Here is a 17,052-nt window from a genome sequence, read left to right on the forward strand (position 1 = left end):
TCTACCTCAAATTGGTTTTAACGTGATAGAAATTGGACTCAGATGTATCATCTCGGTGGAACAGTAACAGGACCTGGAGTCTAGATGATGGAGGTGGTTGAGCAGAGTTAAGGGGTGCTTCTAATGAGGCTCCACGGGTATCAGGAAGAGGTAGAGAGGTGGAGAAAGTTTGTTGTGCAAAAGTCAGCCTGAAGAAAGAATAACAGAAGAGAGTTTTAAAGAACGGGGATCAGACTTACTGGCTCGAAAAGTAGAGGACAAGAAGATCATTGGACCACAGTAGGAATGACAGAATTATGCAAGAGGTGAGTGTGATAATGTGGGACAATGGAAGAGATGAAGCGTAGCAAGATGAAAAACCCAAACAATAGTGATTGGGGACAAATATTAGGGAAAAAGATCTTCCATAGTAAAGTTATGCAAAAAACTTAATTTAGCTGAGAAATATTTGATTAACGGGGCTGCACAGTGGTGTGGTGGTTAGCACACAGCGAGACTGGGGTCTTTCTGCGTGGAGAAGGGCCCCTGACGACCTGTCCAGGGTGTACCCCGCCTCTTGCCCAATGACATTAGGGATAGGCTCCAGCCCCATGCGACCTTGCATATAGAAAATGAATGGATAGAATATACAATAAACATGAACAAAATAGATTATGTCTGTGGGAACTCACGACATCAACTTCAACTAGCTATGCTGTTATACAACTTATCTCAATTGTTCTCCAAGGTAACATTTTCTTTTGTATTGGTGACAACATAATGTCTACATTTAGTTTGAGATTCTCATACTGTTGCAAAAGGTCACATACTGTCAAGATGGTTAGGTGTTTCTTTAGTGGATAAAGATAATTACTGTGTCAGCTGGCTAACGTTGCCAACTCCATTGTTCCCCAATCTTAACTGTAAGCTTTAATCTGACCAAAAATGATAAACACCTTTAATACGAAGAGTGGGAATTACTTATTAGGGTGATGAAAGATAACATATTTGGCTCTAAGTGGAGGTTTTCATCAGTCAGCTAAGCCTGTGGAAAGCAGCCGAGCTGTTTTCAGTGAGGACAGATGGTTGAGGGGTCTATCTAAGAAAAGAAAAGTGTAAAAATATAAACAACAGACTTAATTTAAAGTTCACATGTTTGTAATGTGGTTGTCAAGAAATCTTTGAAGTTTTGTTCAAGGTTTTATGATGGAGAAATTAAGTTTTCTTTTAATGTATTTTTGTTTCCATTATACATTATGTCATTCAGTGAGATCATCAGTTTTGAAATATCACACAATATAGTGGACTGATTACCAGAACATTTCTAGTGAACTGAGGGGGCCCTTTGACTTTGGGGAAAGCATATGTTTCTGCTACAGCTATGTTGCTAACATTTACAGGTAAGATTGCATTGTCTTCACAGACATCCTTGTAAGCACATTAACATTTGATGATTTATCACAGTTTAGCACTGCACCTCATTTCAGATGTTTAAATTATTTCTCTCTCTAGGAAACTAGCATTCATCACCCTTGGTGAAAGTCTGAGTGCTAATTGTGTAGATGATGTATCCTCCTTCTACTGGCTGCCAAGCAAACAAAAAACATCCTTAAATGTCCTCTCGCAGTATCTACTATGTGTAGCTGTGTCGATTTCCCTTTTACTTTGGGACATTATTTGCAAGACATTCAAAATAGGGATATCAAACGATGACCTCTGGTCAATTCTGAGAATTTGAGCTAACTAGGGTTTGAACTCTATTCTTCTGTATCATAGTCAAACATTTCATTATAGTGCTGTACAAATTGCCCCGAGGCAGTGTTTCTCAATTCCGGTCCTCATGACCCACTGCCCTGCATGTTTTCAATGTTTCCCTCATCCACAACACCTGATTCAAATGAATGGCTCCTTATCAGGCCACTGCAGAGCTCGATGACGAGGACCGGAATTGAGAAACACTGCCCTAAGGTTACCCTGGCTTATGTAAATTTTACATTTTTGCTAGCAGATGTAAGCACACAAACTAAGACAATGTCCAATAAAACATAGAATCTTTCTGACATTTACCTACACAGGTAAATGAAGAGACAGGTGAAAAGAAGAGAATGTTATCAAGGAGAGCAAAAGGGAACGTACCTTGAATTGCTGATTTATATTCTGTTCAAAATGCCACAGCAAGATTACACAACTTGTTACAGATGTCAATAAAGTGCTGCAAATGTCTTGCTGAGAATGTTGTAGTGGCATCAGAGGTCATAAATATCTTATGGATTTTCAGGCTACATCCCTTGTTTGCTAGGTGACAACTAGTTGGTAATCCGTCTCACTCAGGAACATAGTCAGGATATCAGCCTGACTGATATGCTCCAGATACCATTTTTTTTCCACATTTTTTTTCCACATACATGGCCATCAATGTCTATCCAGCTATTGCTAGACCGAGTGTCTTATCCTTTAGTATCATCTAATTGTTTTCCTTTATCTTACAGTACAGATTTACTGTGTATGAAAAAGGATTAACTGTACAATAGAATAGTAGTAGTCCAGTTTCAACATATATTCCTTAAACCGTTGCTTGTTCCTGCCGCTTTGCATTGCTAAACATAAGAACTATCAGACCATACCTAACCCAACATGCCACCCAGCTCCTGGTGCAGGCTATGGTCATCTCCCGCCTTGACTACTGCAATGCTCTCCTTTCTGGTCTCCAAGCCTGTGCTGTGAAACCTCTACTTATGGTCGAACGCGGCGGCACGTCTGGTCTTCGATCAGCCTAAAAGAGCACACGTCACCCCTCTGTTCATTGAACTCCACTGGCTACCCTTATTCAAGTCATTGATGTTAGACTACAAAGTGCTTAATGGAACGATCTATTTGAATCCTCTTGCAAAGGCTTATGTCACAACTTGTTCCCTCCGGTCGTCACAGGATTGTCGTCTAGCAGCTCCTACACCATGCTTAAGACAATCCAAACTCTTTTCATGTGTCGTCCCACAATGGTGGAATGACCTACCGAGCGTTACCAGAACAGGGGCGTCCCTGTCTATCTTCAAGATACTCTTGAAAACCCAGCTCTTCAGAGAGCATCTCCTATCCTGGCACTTACCTTGTACTTACCTACCCCCTCTATCTTTGCACTTTATCTTTCTGCTCTTCCTTCTATGCCTGCACCCTATCTCTACTCTCTCACCTCTGACAGAGTCGGACTAGTGGGTTCCTTCTATGTAGTTTATTGTTAGATTTTTATATAGCTTGTTATATCTTGGTTGACTCTAAAGCATCAACTCAGATGTTGGAGTACTGTCATTGCTTTGGGATCCTAGATATGATCAGATAGACCTTTATTCTTCCGAGAAAGGAAAAATTCCAAAATGTTAAAGTAGCAAAGGAGTAAGGAATAGAGCACAGTACTGAAAAATAGTTATTGAAAAATTAACACACACATACACCATACCATTCTCAGATTGATTCATATTCAGAGACCAGCTGTGTGACAGCAGGCAAGTGGAAATTTTGATGGAGCACCTGGAAGCCACATGCTGAAAAGATGACTGCAAAACAAGTTTAAGACTTAGAATTTGTGAGACTATATTGGATAAAAAGAGACACCCCCTATTTTTCAGTTTGAAGTTCAGGTCTAATCTAATTTGAATAACCTTTAATACCTCATTCATAAGCTTTTCCCTCTGGCACACTGACAGAAAATCACTCTCAGGTTGCTTTTCTGGTAAAATTTGTGTAAAATATGGAAAGTTTTACTGTGTATGCTGGCACTAATGTACCCTCTCACCACCAAACAGTCAGCCTCTAACGCTGTGTGGGGTCTGCCAGTATAAAACCCTGCTGAATGGAAGGAGATGGGTGGAGGGGGGTAAGGGTGTTGTAATGGTTCCTATGGTGAGAACTTACAAGCATCCGCTCAAGTAATTGTGCTTTGCTGGGCAAAAATTGTCCCCAGACTTGTAGTGTTCCAAGCAGTTTTTGAATTCTATATAACTTTTAAGTACATTAGATAATACAGTTAATTTCTTTTGGAGTCATTACAAAAATGAAAAATAACAACAACAAAAAACAATCAACAAACCAACGAAAAAACCCACCTGTGCACAGTCTCAGGGCCTGCCCCTGTGGTCCACTACAGTATGTGACTCACAATCCGCATTCCAAGTCAGCTGATGAGAAATTGAATTCAGTGTGGTTTGCCAACCACCATGCAAGTTGGGAAGAAGAAATGTCTCCTTACTCTTTAATTTATTGAGTTTAGTTTCAGCTGACTCCACTCAGCAAACAATATTACCTAACGGCTAAGCTAAAGCTAACATTCGCAATGTTAGCCCTGGCAAGATGCAGCGGACAGAGGTCAGCAGTGCTGGGCAAGGTGAAAAATAATTCATAGTAGGAGTAATTCCAGAATTACTCCTAGACGTAGGAGGAAAACAAAGTTATGACTTGCGGTTTCTCAGCCCCTGAATGCTCCAGGGCAGCATCAGGCCTGGAATGTACATTACTTAAAACGAGTCAAAAGCACACGTAGTTTTAAGGTTCATAAACTCCTCTAGTGTTGTTATAATGTCTAATTGCGTTTAATCTGTCTGCATTCATTTTTCTGCTACAAATCTGAGGGGTGTACTATGAAGCAAGACTAATGATTTAGTGAGCAGTTTCTGTTAAGAGTTTTAGATTGAGTTATTTGAAACACGTGACAAACTATCATTGATTCATGACCTGATGCTATCCCAAACAGCAAACTGAGACTGAAACATTTTATTATCAACAGGCAGCATATTTAAAGATGATGTATGACTTTGTAACTAAATTCAAAGTAAATGATTGATGTTTAACAAAAGTCGGATTGTGTACTTTACAGAAAATTTGTAATTCAGTCGTCATAAAAGTTGGTCAGTGTAACACGTTTAGATATTGATCAGTTGTTGGTATTTGAAATTTATAAACAATTTATTTTCACAATGTTGACTTAGTAACATATTTTCAGTATCAAATCTATTTGACCCACCATGGATTTTAATCTTAGTAGAAAATCGACACTTTTGACCAGAACTTGAATTGATTAAATTTGAAATGTAGGTTCTCTGTTGAAGGAATTACCGCCGTTGAATATCTAAACCTGTTGACCCACCAGAGAAGCTTAGTTATAGTAAAACACCATGTAGGTAGTGTGTTATGTTACTATGGGAACCATGCATTTAGCAGGTAAATCAGAATGAGTGATGTTTTTTATCTTGCCCCAATTTGCCAACACATCCATTCAATGGATGCTGCCATCTGATATAACACACACTCACAGCAGCAGTCCTTTATTGTCTAAATTGCAACAACTGTGCTTTTTCTGTAATGGTCTTCATATTTTTTCATACTTGTTTCATACTCTTCTCTTCTTATTAAGTGTCAGGTGATTGGCATATTTGTGTGGAAAAATAATGTCAAATAAAATGATGCATAAAAACGCCTTATTTCATGTGAGAGCGCACAGAGCCTGAAGATGAGTGAGTTTAGAAAAAGTTGGCTCAGAGTAGCTTAGTATTCCTTTAAAAACCTCAAACATTGCATTTTGCATTTCACTTGCAGGTTTGTCAGATCAGTCTGTGGTTCTGTAGTTCAGGTCTTTTTCATCCAAAGTTTGATCTACTGACAGTGTATCACAGTTTGAACTGTGCACAGATCAAAGTTGCACTGTTTAAGATAAAGTGTGTCACATTTATGTTGAGGGTCCAGCTGCACACCATGTTTTTTTCATCTGTGGGAGAGTCAAACCTTTTGGTCAGTGTCAAGTCCTGACGATCCAGCCACATGGCCATGGCCACAAAGGCCACCAGTAAGACTCCCAGTTCAGCTCCAGAACCACATATCTCCACACCCTTCCACTAATGTTTTCCAGTAGCTGTGAGGCAAATACCCACGTTTACCTGAGCTGCAGGCCCCCTACCTGGCTGCTTCTCTCCTCTAGAAGAGAACAAAGCCCTGTGATCCTCATTACACGGCACAGTGAAGATTAAGCACAGATGTCAAGCCGTTTATGCTCAGCCCAAGACCCTCTTTTACAGCCACATAAATTCATCAGAGTTCATTCGTTTGATCTTAGTAGAGAGCAGTATATGTCACAAGATTGACATAGTATACGTCTTTGAAGTCTTATACTGGTAATCTTGGTATTTTGAAGGAGCAATTGATGAAATCAAGGCTACAAATCCTCATTTAAGTCTGTGCAGAAAAAAATGTTCTCACTTCTCAGACTGGACCTGTTTCAAAACTTTTCACCAATTAGAAAAACATGACTTCAAATTTGCATTCAGCATTTTTACTTGATATCAAAGACATATCCATCACTGTCACCAAAACACAGCCCACAAATGCATTAAATGAAGCCATCTGTGGGAAAGTTATTAGCTGTGGAAATACAGTAAATCTGATAAATGTGTTTAATCAGAGAATCAGAGTGGGGGATGTGTTAATTGTTCCTTGTGAAATAGACGACAACAATACTCCTTTGTGCAGTTTTACAAAGCATAGCAGCTAGGAATAGGAGGGTCTTTCAGGGGTGGTCTATCATTAGAGCCCCATACAGTTTCTGCATGCTCTCAAAAACTTTGTGGAAAGATGACATGAGACATTGCACCACACCGTGTTCACAGTAGCTTGGCGAGTGCATGGAAAAAGATGTGGAGTAATTACCTTCCTTTGGAGTGGTATAGAAAACAATACACCAAACTCAATTGTTACATTTGAATTGCTTAACGTATGCACACACATAAGTTGGTACTTTTTGAATCACAGAGAATTGCGTGGCTTCCACTCAGCTTCTTAATATACAATTGTGACTTAATTTCCATCAAAAGTTCTTGACACAAAAAAATACTGATACGTAGCATTTCTTTTAAAAACATAAATCTAGCTGATTTGTCAGTGACAGCATTTTTACAAGATAAGGGACCTGCTAGAGCCAACTGTGCTGAACAGCAGGCAGTTAGTAAAAGTTCAACACCCTGCATTAACTCGCTTAAGTTAATGTGTCTGCTGTCTCACTTGGGTGGTAAGCTTGAAGATGAATTTGCAGGTTTGTTGTTGTAGAGTATGACTGCTGCTTTGTTTAATGTTAACAAAGTCATTATCGTTCTTTGTTACAATACTAACTATGGTGTAAATTTACTATACTTCCAAACATGGCTTCTCAGTTTAATTGGTGTCATGTTTGTCCTCTTAAGACAGCTTTGCTTGCTAGTTTCCTCCATTTTTGTGGCACCTTTGCAAGTATTAGTTTAGGTTATGATAGCCATTTTCACACACATACCAGCATCCTGAGCTGTTGGAGCTGTGGAGAGGATCCCGATCAGTGGTATTTCTGGGTAATTTCTGCATCACGTACCATCTCCTGTGCAGTCCAGACACCCATTACCCCTGCACACCCTCCCTCTCATTTCAACCAGTAAGATGCCCTCTCGCAGGTGAAAAATAGCTCCTTGGTACTGTCAATTTGATTAACTCCTTGGACAACCAACTAAGTACAAAATAAAGTTTGCTTATGCATATAATAGAAAAATGTCAATACGACATTACAAGTTGCATGACTACCATGAGAATTGCTTGATGAGAACTAGGTTCTTGCAAGTTCACTTTAGAATCCATCTGGCCAGATTCCAAGCTTTGCTTTTGTTGCAAAGGCACAGTGGTTCAGACCAATTTGTGGCCTTTACTAACTAGTATGGGTGGTTTCAGGTGTGATGGTAAGGACAGAGAGTGTCTGCCTCTTACCAAACAGTTTCCACAAACACTTTCTAGCATGGCTTTGATAAACCATCTGGTGTGTCGAGTTAAGCAAAAGCAGGTGGTTTGAGGATGTGCTTCAGATGTGATATTTATTGAAAAGTTTAGTTAAGGTTCTGCTTTGAGACAATGTTAAAAACATGATCCAGGTCATGAGTAATGCTAAACTCCTGAGGCTGCCATGTGAGGCTCACACCCTCCAGCTGTCTTTTGGCTCAAAGTGTTGTTATCAATATGCAGTTAGAAACTTTTTAGATTCTTGGCTTAGTCTCACCTGGGAGACACTGAGGTGCACAGCGACTTGGTCCTACATGCTACATTCTTATGTTGAGCATTTACTGATACTGACACTTGGAATTGGCAAGAACCTAGATCTACATTTTTAACTTGTAAAATGTCTCACAGGTATGAGTGGTTTTTCAATACTAGGAATTGTATAGTTTTTTTGAGTATTTCTCTGTATTTCTGTACTGACTATAAACATATCAGACATACGAAAGGGGAAAACAGATGGTTTTCACCAAGGTTCTTGACCTGTACCTGTAGCTATTTGACTCTTCAACTGATGTTACCAAGAGGTGACAACACTACTTTCAGCGCAAATAGCAAGCTGCTCAACAGGTTGCTCAGAAAAGCTTAAAATGCGAAAGTTGTCCTTTACCAAGAAGCTTCTACTGTGTTACAATCAAGCTCAAAAACCATCACACTGAGTGGAGGATAAGCACAGAGCTCAGAAAATCTAGGGTTTAAAAAAACAACATCACAAAATGTAGGGACTGCAACAGAAAACCCCATTGCCAAGTTTTACTAAGGATTCCTTATATACACCTTCATAGGTGCAGCTAATGAAGCCAACTAAAGCAATTCAGCCTTTGAAGCACCAGATGCCTCCTTCACTGCCACTGCAGGGCCAGCAGAGTTGCAGAGGGATGCTCAAATATGAATGGCAGGAAATCATGACTTTACATTTTTAGTATCAATCTTAATAATAAGATTTTGTGCTACTGTATCTTGGTTTAATAATAAGCTTCTTTTTTTAAAATCATTGTTTGTGTATTGGACATGTATACCAATCAATGCATATTGAATTGAATAATACCCAATTTACATATTTTCTACACTAAACTTCTGAAAACTTTCAATATACGAAAATCAATTGCATAATTGTAATAATCCAACCAAGTCTCACAGCAAATGTGAAATACTTTAAAATAAAAAATAAATTGATTTATCACACGCATGAAAATGACTCCTTGGAACGCAGTGTCACTGCAAATAGTATGAAGTCATGAAACAACTTTTGCTTAACAATCTAAGAGGTCATTTTTGGAGGTCAGAGGGGTTTGGTGACAGAGTGCATATTCGACTGTCAAGGCAAATATCCCAGTTCAAGCCTAGTCCCCACTACCAATGTTTGAAAGTAACTTTACTCTAAAACATCATTTTAGAATTCAGTCACTGTTATACTTATACTTTCAGTTGCTGTTTCACCATAACACATTACAAACTACTTGGTTAGGGTTACACATTGTAATATAAATGGTTAAGGTTAGGAACATATGAGACACAACCAAACGTTCCACTGAAATATATAAATTTGAAAGTCATGCTGGGTGACAAAATAAAACATAGAATTTCTTGTTCATCAATATTTATGCAAGGTTTACTGCTTCATGACTGTTCAACCCATAAAACCATGTTCAGTTGGAGAGTTTTATGTATCACGTTGAGTAGGTAAATAGTTGCTTCTGATGACATTTTAAGACATGTTGATACAAACTGTACAGTTTTATTTCACTATGAGGTTAGTTTCTGGATGCGTCAGGTTTGAGCAATACTTCAAGTCAAAGTCAAATCAGGCAGAGACTTAGTTTAAAGTTGGGCAACTGAAACTGCTGCATTTACAGCTTGGGCGAGGACATAGTTATGCTTAGACAACTAATCCAGTGTTGGGTAAGGTTAGGAGGAGGCTTTGTGTCGGTGAAACAATACATTTACACAGAAATTAAAACTAGTCTTGAATCAGTGAAAGGCGAGTGTACCTGCCCATGCAAAATCTCCAACAAAACACAGCGATAACAGACTGACACTTGTCGTTGTTGTCGCTCTTACATATAATCCCTCTAGGGAGGGAAATCAAACTCTTTGTGATTTGTCAATACATTTCTGAAGTTTAGAAAAAGGTAAATAGTCCAATAACATAAAGGATCAGCTTTGGCAGTAGTTTTATTTGTTAATACCTGTAACTTTGGTCACCTACGTATCTCCCCTTCCTTTTCTTAAATCTCTCCACTCGGTTTAAAACGGTTTCTCCTTTGCCTATAGTAGGTCAGCTGTTTGTTTAGAGCCACTTTCTCCTCACAGTATTGTAAAGACTGTGGGAAGTCCAGAGCTTTTCTCTCCCAGTTGCTTTATTTTAACTTGACTGGAGTAGACTGCAAAAAGGAGCAGAGAGCCCTTTGATGACATTTTCCCACTGAATTATTTTTACTCACAAAACACGGCTCATTGACAGAATTGCAGTCTTTTGCTCTATTTTAGGCCTTCTATTTCCTGGTCCTTGGTCAGGTTTGTATAACAAACCCAACCAAAGTTCAGCTGCATGGCTTTCCCTCCCATAGTACTCTCAAAAGCATCTCTTTGTTATTCATCACTTTTATTCATTATCTTATGCAATATTTCTTTACAGCAATTGATCAGTGCATTAATAGTTGCTTGACTCTGAGGACATATTCAAATCAAGCTTGATAATATTTTAATTTGTGAGCCATTTACACTGCACATAGCAAAGAATAGAACTTAGACAAAAGATTGTAAAATGCTCTGTTGCTACATTATATAAGTGACTCGAAGGTACAGAAAGTGGTTACCGGCCATACTGTTTTAACAGACTTTAGTAAAAGCAGTGACAACATAGTTTGTGTCAAATACTGCCGTTTTTGTCAAAACCCTTGGTTCTTATGTCTTTCATAGAATGTCTTTTTGTGTCAGTACCAATACAAAGGCGACAGCAATGTTACACAATGATGACAAACGCTGCAAATGTTGCTGTTTTACTTGCTGTTGGTGAGGTTCAGGTATCACAAATACTCGGTAAAAGATCAAAACTATTAGCTACGTTCAGTAAAATATTACAGTCAAATTTTCTTTATGTTGTGCAAATCAATTGTATCAGATACGATGATCAAATTGTTAATTCTATTAATGTACTTATTGATTCATTTAGAAAAAGGCCAATTTTTTTGCTTGTTAATTTTGCTACTTTTACTGGCTGCTTTGTTAGAAAGTGGACATAAAAAAGTAAAAATAAAACTCAGGGACATGCTAAATGTTTACAGACACTCATGGAGAAAATGTTAAATCAAGAAATGATTGTGCAGAATGATTGCACCGAGTCACAAATTTCCTACGGGATCAATAAATAATTTACCAATCTAAACCATTAAACAACAGAAGTACTAACCTTTAAGCTCATGTTTTCAGTCTTTTTCTTTTAAACATTTCCAGCAGCATTAAACTAATTAAAAAAAAACAAAAAAAACATCTATAATAAAACCTCACTTTGCTTGCTGCTGTTTCCACATCTGCGTGTGCAAACTAAATGAGACTTTGCAAACGTAAATATGGTTCTATTCAGCTGAATGTTTGAATCAGATGCACTGTGAATATTTCTTAAAGTGTATAAGAGCAAATCTTCTCGCAGTCTCTCCTCAAAAGAAGGGCCAGTCTCATTGTCTGTTTGTCATCTTCTTTGTCTAGTGTGAGCGCGCAGCCTTTTGAATAAAATGTTGATCTAGTTGCATGCTTAGTCGACACGCTCGCAAAAGACAGGGTCTGAATGATTACACATTTTTGGGCTGCACATGGACAGCTTCAAAGGAACTTTTTGACAGCTGACTGCTGCAGATAGCAAAATTTATGCTACACTGGCCTTGTGCACAACCCATGCTAGCCTATACGCATAGTGGGGCATTTAGCAGCTCAGGTGTTAGTTCAATTCAATTCAATTTCTTTTTATTGTCATTGTACAGGATACAACAAAATTGCAATAGCTCCCCATACATTACATACAACAATAAAAACTAATAAAAAACAGTGGAAAAACAGGAACATTTTGTGACTCGAAATATACTTTTCATATAAATAAATAAATAAAAACCTAATTTTGAGATACTGGAAATTGCATATTGCACAGACGGGCTGTATAGTGCAGTACATTACATTTGTCACCGGTGTCTGTTTAAGCGATGGCTTTTGGGGAAAAAACTGTTCAACAGTCCTTGTTTTTACTGTCCAGTATCGCCTTCCTGAGGGCAGGAGGTCAAACAGATGATGGCCTGGCTTACTTTCAAATGGATGGGTAATGCAAGTACCTCCAATTACTGGAGACACCCCTGAGACAATGTCATACAATACTTTTGTATCGATAACTTCCAAGAGACAACAAGACAAAACAATCAGAAGCTGTTTTTTGTTTGGGCAGAACAATGACAATAAGTGTAACAATGAAGGAAACCTGCAATGTTAATGTTTAGTTTGAATGCTACTGTCATCAACAGGATTAATTACCAGATTACCAGAGTTTGGGGTTCTGCTGTTTTAGGTGCGGATTATGGTAATCACAAAGTCTGATCCCAAAAAGACTAAAATCAATGAGAAATTCTATTAATGATTTACTCAACCTCCAGCAGTATGTTTATGTTTATGCATTTAGCAGACGCTTTTATCCAAAGCAACTTACAGGTAGGCATGTCAGGTAAGGGGGTCTTGCCTAAGGACCTGGAGGTAGTACCTTTCATGCAGGGGATTTGAACTCAGGTCTCCCACAGGGAAGGTGGCAATCATACCACTACACTATCCAGACTTGATCTCATCTTAATGGGACTGCAAAACGGGCACATCCCAAAACCAGTGGAGTTACACCACTAAACCAGTGAGGTGGATACAATATCTAACCCCAGGTATTTTGAGTAAGACGGTGAAAACCCTGACATAACCCATATCCTATCCCTTAGAGATGGATGTGAAGCAGTGCTTCTAATGTTTCAAAGGCTCAGGTAGGTGTGCCCAGTTAAGTCAATCCCAACACTAGACAGGGGTCAGAGTCCCAAGAATTCAAAATAGACCTACTGGTTTGTTTGTGGTTTAAAACAATTGCTTTAACTTTATGGCGCATTCATTAAGTTTCATTATCATTAAACCTTATGAAGAATGTACTTATCTCTACTAATCTGTGTCATGTGCCTGAGCTCACCTGTGAGTCTGGTGCCGATCCGCTTCCGTCCTCTCCGCAGGTGATGTGTGCAAGTCCTCAATAAAGTGAGTTTTTTTTAAAATCTCATCTACTTCACCCGTTTCTGTGTCTCCGCTTCGGGGTCCACACTTCAACAAATCGTGACAGAACTATCTGGCCTCTATCACGACACACAACCCACCTCATCAGACACAAAACCCCTCACAAACGGTGGTCTGCTTGTGAGTTAGTCAATAATCCATGTGGTTGTGGAGGCATCCACCCAAACCTTCTGCCTCCAACACAACACTGCAGGCTGAACTGCATTAAAAGAAAAATGTATATCGATAAACAGACTTTTCTCTGTATTTTATGTGTGTTCCACAAACGTAGCTGAAGAAAGCCAGGCTGTATTGGGAAAGCCTCGCTTAAACTAATGCCATCTCTCAATTAAGCCTAAAGCTTAAACCTATCTAATCGAGGCTAATTCAAGTGAGGCTTACATAGCCTGGCTATGTGCGAGTGCCCGAGGAACGTAGGAAGCCCTGACGAGTGGATGGTGGAAAAATGGAGATGGCAGAAAAGGAGAGCAAGACAAGAGCTGTCATTTTCTCGGCAGCTGAACAAAGAATGCTGATGGAGCTGTATTATGAGTTTAAAAGTGTGATCACCAGAAAAGGTAATTAGCTGTGATTTTCATACCATTGTCAATTGTTACATGTTTATTTCACTGTCCTCATGTATTTATGCTCTCCTCTTTGCGTCATACATTTTTTACATAAAGCATGCTGAATTGTCTGTATGAGATGTACTGCACAAATATAATGGCACTTCTCAGTTTATTAATAACTCAATAATCAACTTGCATCATCATACTTTGTGACTATGTTATCGTGAGTGTGTGACCCACATATTAATTCTTCACTGTTACATCTCAACACGAGAAATCTTAACAGACAAAAGCGTACCGGGCAGCAGGTGGAAGTAAAGTACAAGAACATATTTCAGAGTAGCCTTTGAAGAAATGTGTCCCTCTGCCACTGGTGGGGATCCTCCACCCGAAAATCTCACAAAAGCAGATGAACTTGCTCTAACCAGCAATCGAGGACGGCCACTGGTGGAAGGAATAGAGAGAGGGACCTACTCGGGATATGTTCCCGAGGACCTCCTCAGGAACATATCAGTCTCTCAATTATAATAACTGATGGTGTGCCTGTATCTGTCAGTGGTGGGAGACACCATCTGCCTGCTTGATCCTCAGACCACAAAGGACATCCCTAACCCATGTGTGAGTAGTTATATTCAATTTAATTTTCTCTTGATGGAAATACTATCCCTGTAATCTCCTACTTCAACAACTGCAGTGTTTCTGTTTGCAGTTTGATGGCCCCAGCACATCTTGAGCATTTGATAATGAAACTGTGTCTGTAGACACAGAAATGCTACAAGTAGGCTATTCATTATTAAAAACATTCTATACCAATAGGCCTAATTATCAGCAACACACTTTACTGCAGGTTGCAACATCAGGAACAGAAATTCCAGCAGCAAAGAGTGAAGGACGTAACTCTTCACATTACTATCACTACCTACATACTTCGTTGCTCACAGACACATTAACTCTATCACAGGATATTGCATTTTGGATATAGAGAGCACCAAACTAGATATGGAATACATGGAACTGGAGGGGGGTGTAAGTATAAATTCTGACAATGAAGAAGGTCATGGTGTGCTGTATTTAATTCTGTTTTCTCTCCACAGCTTGAAAAAACTGAATGAATGATTAAACAATTCAACACAACTTGAAACTTGTCATTATTGTACGGTTCATGCAAAGTGTCAGAAATGTGTTTCTACATTTATACTCACAGTAGGGTGCCATGACCTAAAGATTGGAACACTATAAATCATCTCTATCCATTTAGCCTTCTTACACTTGCTCCAACTTAAACTGTTATTGCGTCAATGCTAAACTATGAAAATAAGTTCTAACTCAAAGGTCCCAACAGTAAGGATCAATAGCAATATGTGTCCCTGTATAGGTCCCTCACTGTGTCAGGAGAAACTCTGAGTCCTTTCAGGCACCGGAACCTGCAGGGAATAGAGCAAGAAAAGACTTGAGCCTGAACAGTTGTCCACAAGACAAAATTCACAAAATATGAAGTATACTATTAATTTAAGATGGCTCTGTCAGAAGTCAGCCATGGTGCCTGAGAACTTTAAGCAATGAACCTGGATTTAATTTGGCCAAAGCTAATTTCTATCTGTGTCCTTGTTTTAGCGTGTGCATCAGGATATGGCATGAGGAGGTACGGCAAGCATGCATAGCCTCTGTCCCCAACCAGCACACCATTGAACTCTCCTGCAGAATAAGAGAAATGTTGGTTGGATATACATGAGTTAAGACTTGGCAATTTGATGCAATATGTGCCTTACATGGCTATCTATGATGAAGTATGACAAGCACTTTAACTTCCTTAAAATGACCTCTACACCTGACCTCTCATTAGATTACCAAAATTATGCCTATGCTATATACACTTTACTCCAAAAGTACACTCCTTCGGGTAAGAAAATTCTCGCGCCTTGTGCAAAACTCTGTGCCAGTGAGGATGCTGGGAAAATCCTAGAATCATGAACTGATCCTGGCCATTTAGCCTCATTGTTGGAAATAAAATTACCTCCATCACAGATCATCTGTATGCGTGGAGGATAGGAGTCAATGATGATGTGCTTGGTTTCACAGGGCATTAATGTAACATTGCTCAGTATTACTCAAAGGGGTTGATGTGGTGTTTTTCCAAATGAGAAATTCAGTCTATAGACAATTATCCTCAATACGTACGTGTAAATAAGGCTAAGGAAAAATGTTCGATTTACGTAGCCACCCTCCACAGGTCCAGCAGAGGCCTGGATACGTACATGGGTACAGTCTAGTGCACTGATAACATTGGGGAAGTCTGAGGGAGATGATGAACTTAATGCAAATACGTCAGCCAGTAGGTTATTTTACATTATCAGCTATTGTAAATGTGGAACAGCAGCCTGAAAGCACCTGCCCCCCATTTTTCTGAGTCTGGTCCTGGGTGGGTGTCGGTCGGGTGTTTGTGAAATGTGGGATGGAGCTGTAATAAGGTATCAATTAGTTTGAATGAATATCATGCTTTTTTAATTTAATTTCATGTGCAGTACTTGTATAGTTGTGTTTCTTTAGTTGCACTGGCACTGACTGATTGATTTATTCATTATTTGAGACGGTGAAAGTGGTGATATGATAACCACAATTTTTTTTGTTTGTTTTTGATACAAGACATGAGTTGCGGGAGCGCGGACTTCTAACAGGTGGAACTTTCTTTTGGGAGTCTGTTTCAGCTTGAATGTTAGTCTACCCAGGAGCAGCCTAGTTCAGCGGGATAAGTTATCATGGTTACTCAGCTGGCATTCAAATATGCCATGTTGGTGGAACTCTCTCTTAAATGAGCCAGAATTATCGAGATAAGCCAGGCTTTCCCTTTATCCAGCTTTGTGGAACACTCCTCGGTTCATCTCTCCTGAAAACAAATATTCTTAAAAATTCCAGCCAGAAGATATCTTAAACCTTTGGTTACAGTATTGTCATGTCAACAAGGTTTCTGATTTTTTTTTTTTGCTTTGCCACTTATGTCCTTGGTTTGACATCAGACATTGATTACCACTTTGTTGTCATGGAAACATGAGACTTAAAACGCAAAACAAATCAAACATGGCCAATAAGAATCTACTTTTTCTGGTTTATCAGGTCCTTGCAAAATATCAAAATAGTGCAAGACACCTGAATAAAGTCAAGTGAAAAAACATCACTTTCAACGTCATAATGCAAAAAGAAATTTGCAATCTATGTTGTTTTGCTGGGAGACCGGTTTCATCTGACCTGCCATTCAGATATTCAGTGTCTGTTTCAGAGCTCTCAGAACAGGGAGGACAGGTGATTTGGGCCTGCAGGCAAATGTTGACATACATTATTTAAAAAAGAAACTCAAACACAGGTCTTGCATTCAAGTTTTTAAGTGAGAAGTGAA

The sequence above is a fragment of the Leuresthes tenuis genome, unplaced genomic scaffold (assembly GCF_036924035.1).
Source record: "Leuresthes tenuis unplaced genomic scaffold, fLeuTen1.0.hap1 SCAF_18, whole genome shotgun sequence".
Taxonomy (NCBI): domain Eukaryota; kingdom Metazoa; phylum Chordata; class Actinopteri; order Atheriniformes; family Atherinopsidae; genus Leuresthes; species Leuresthes tenuis.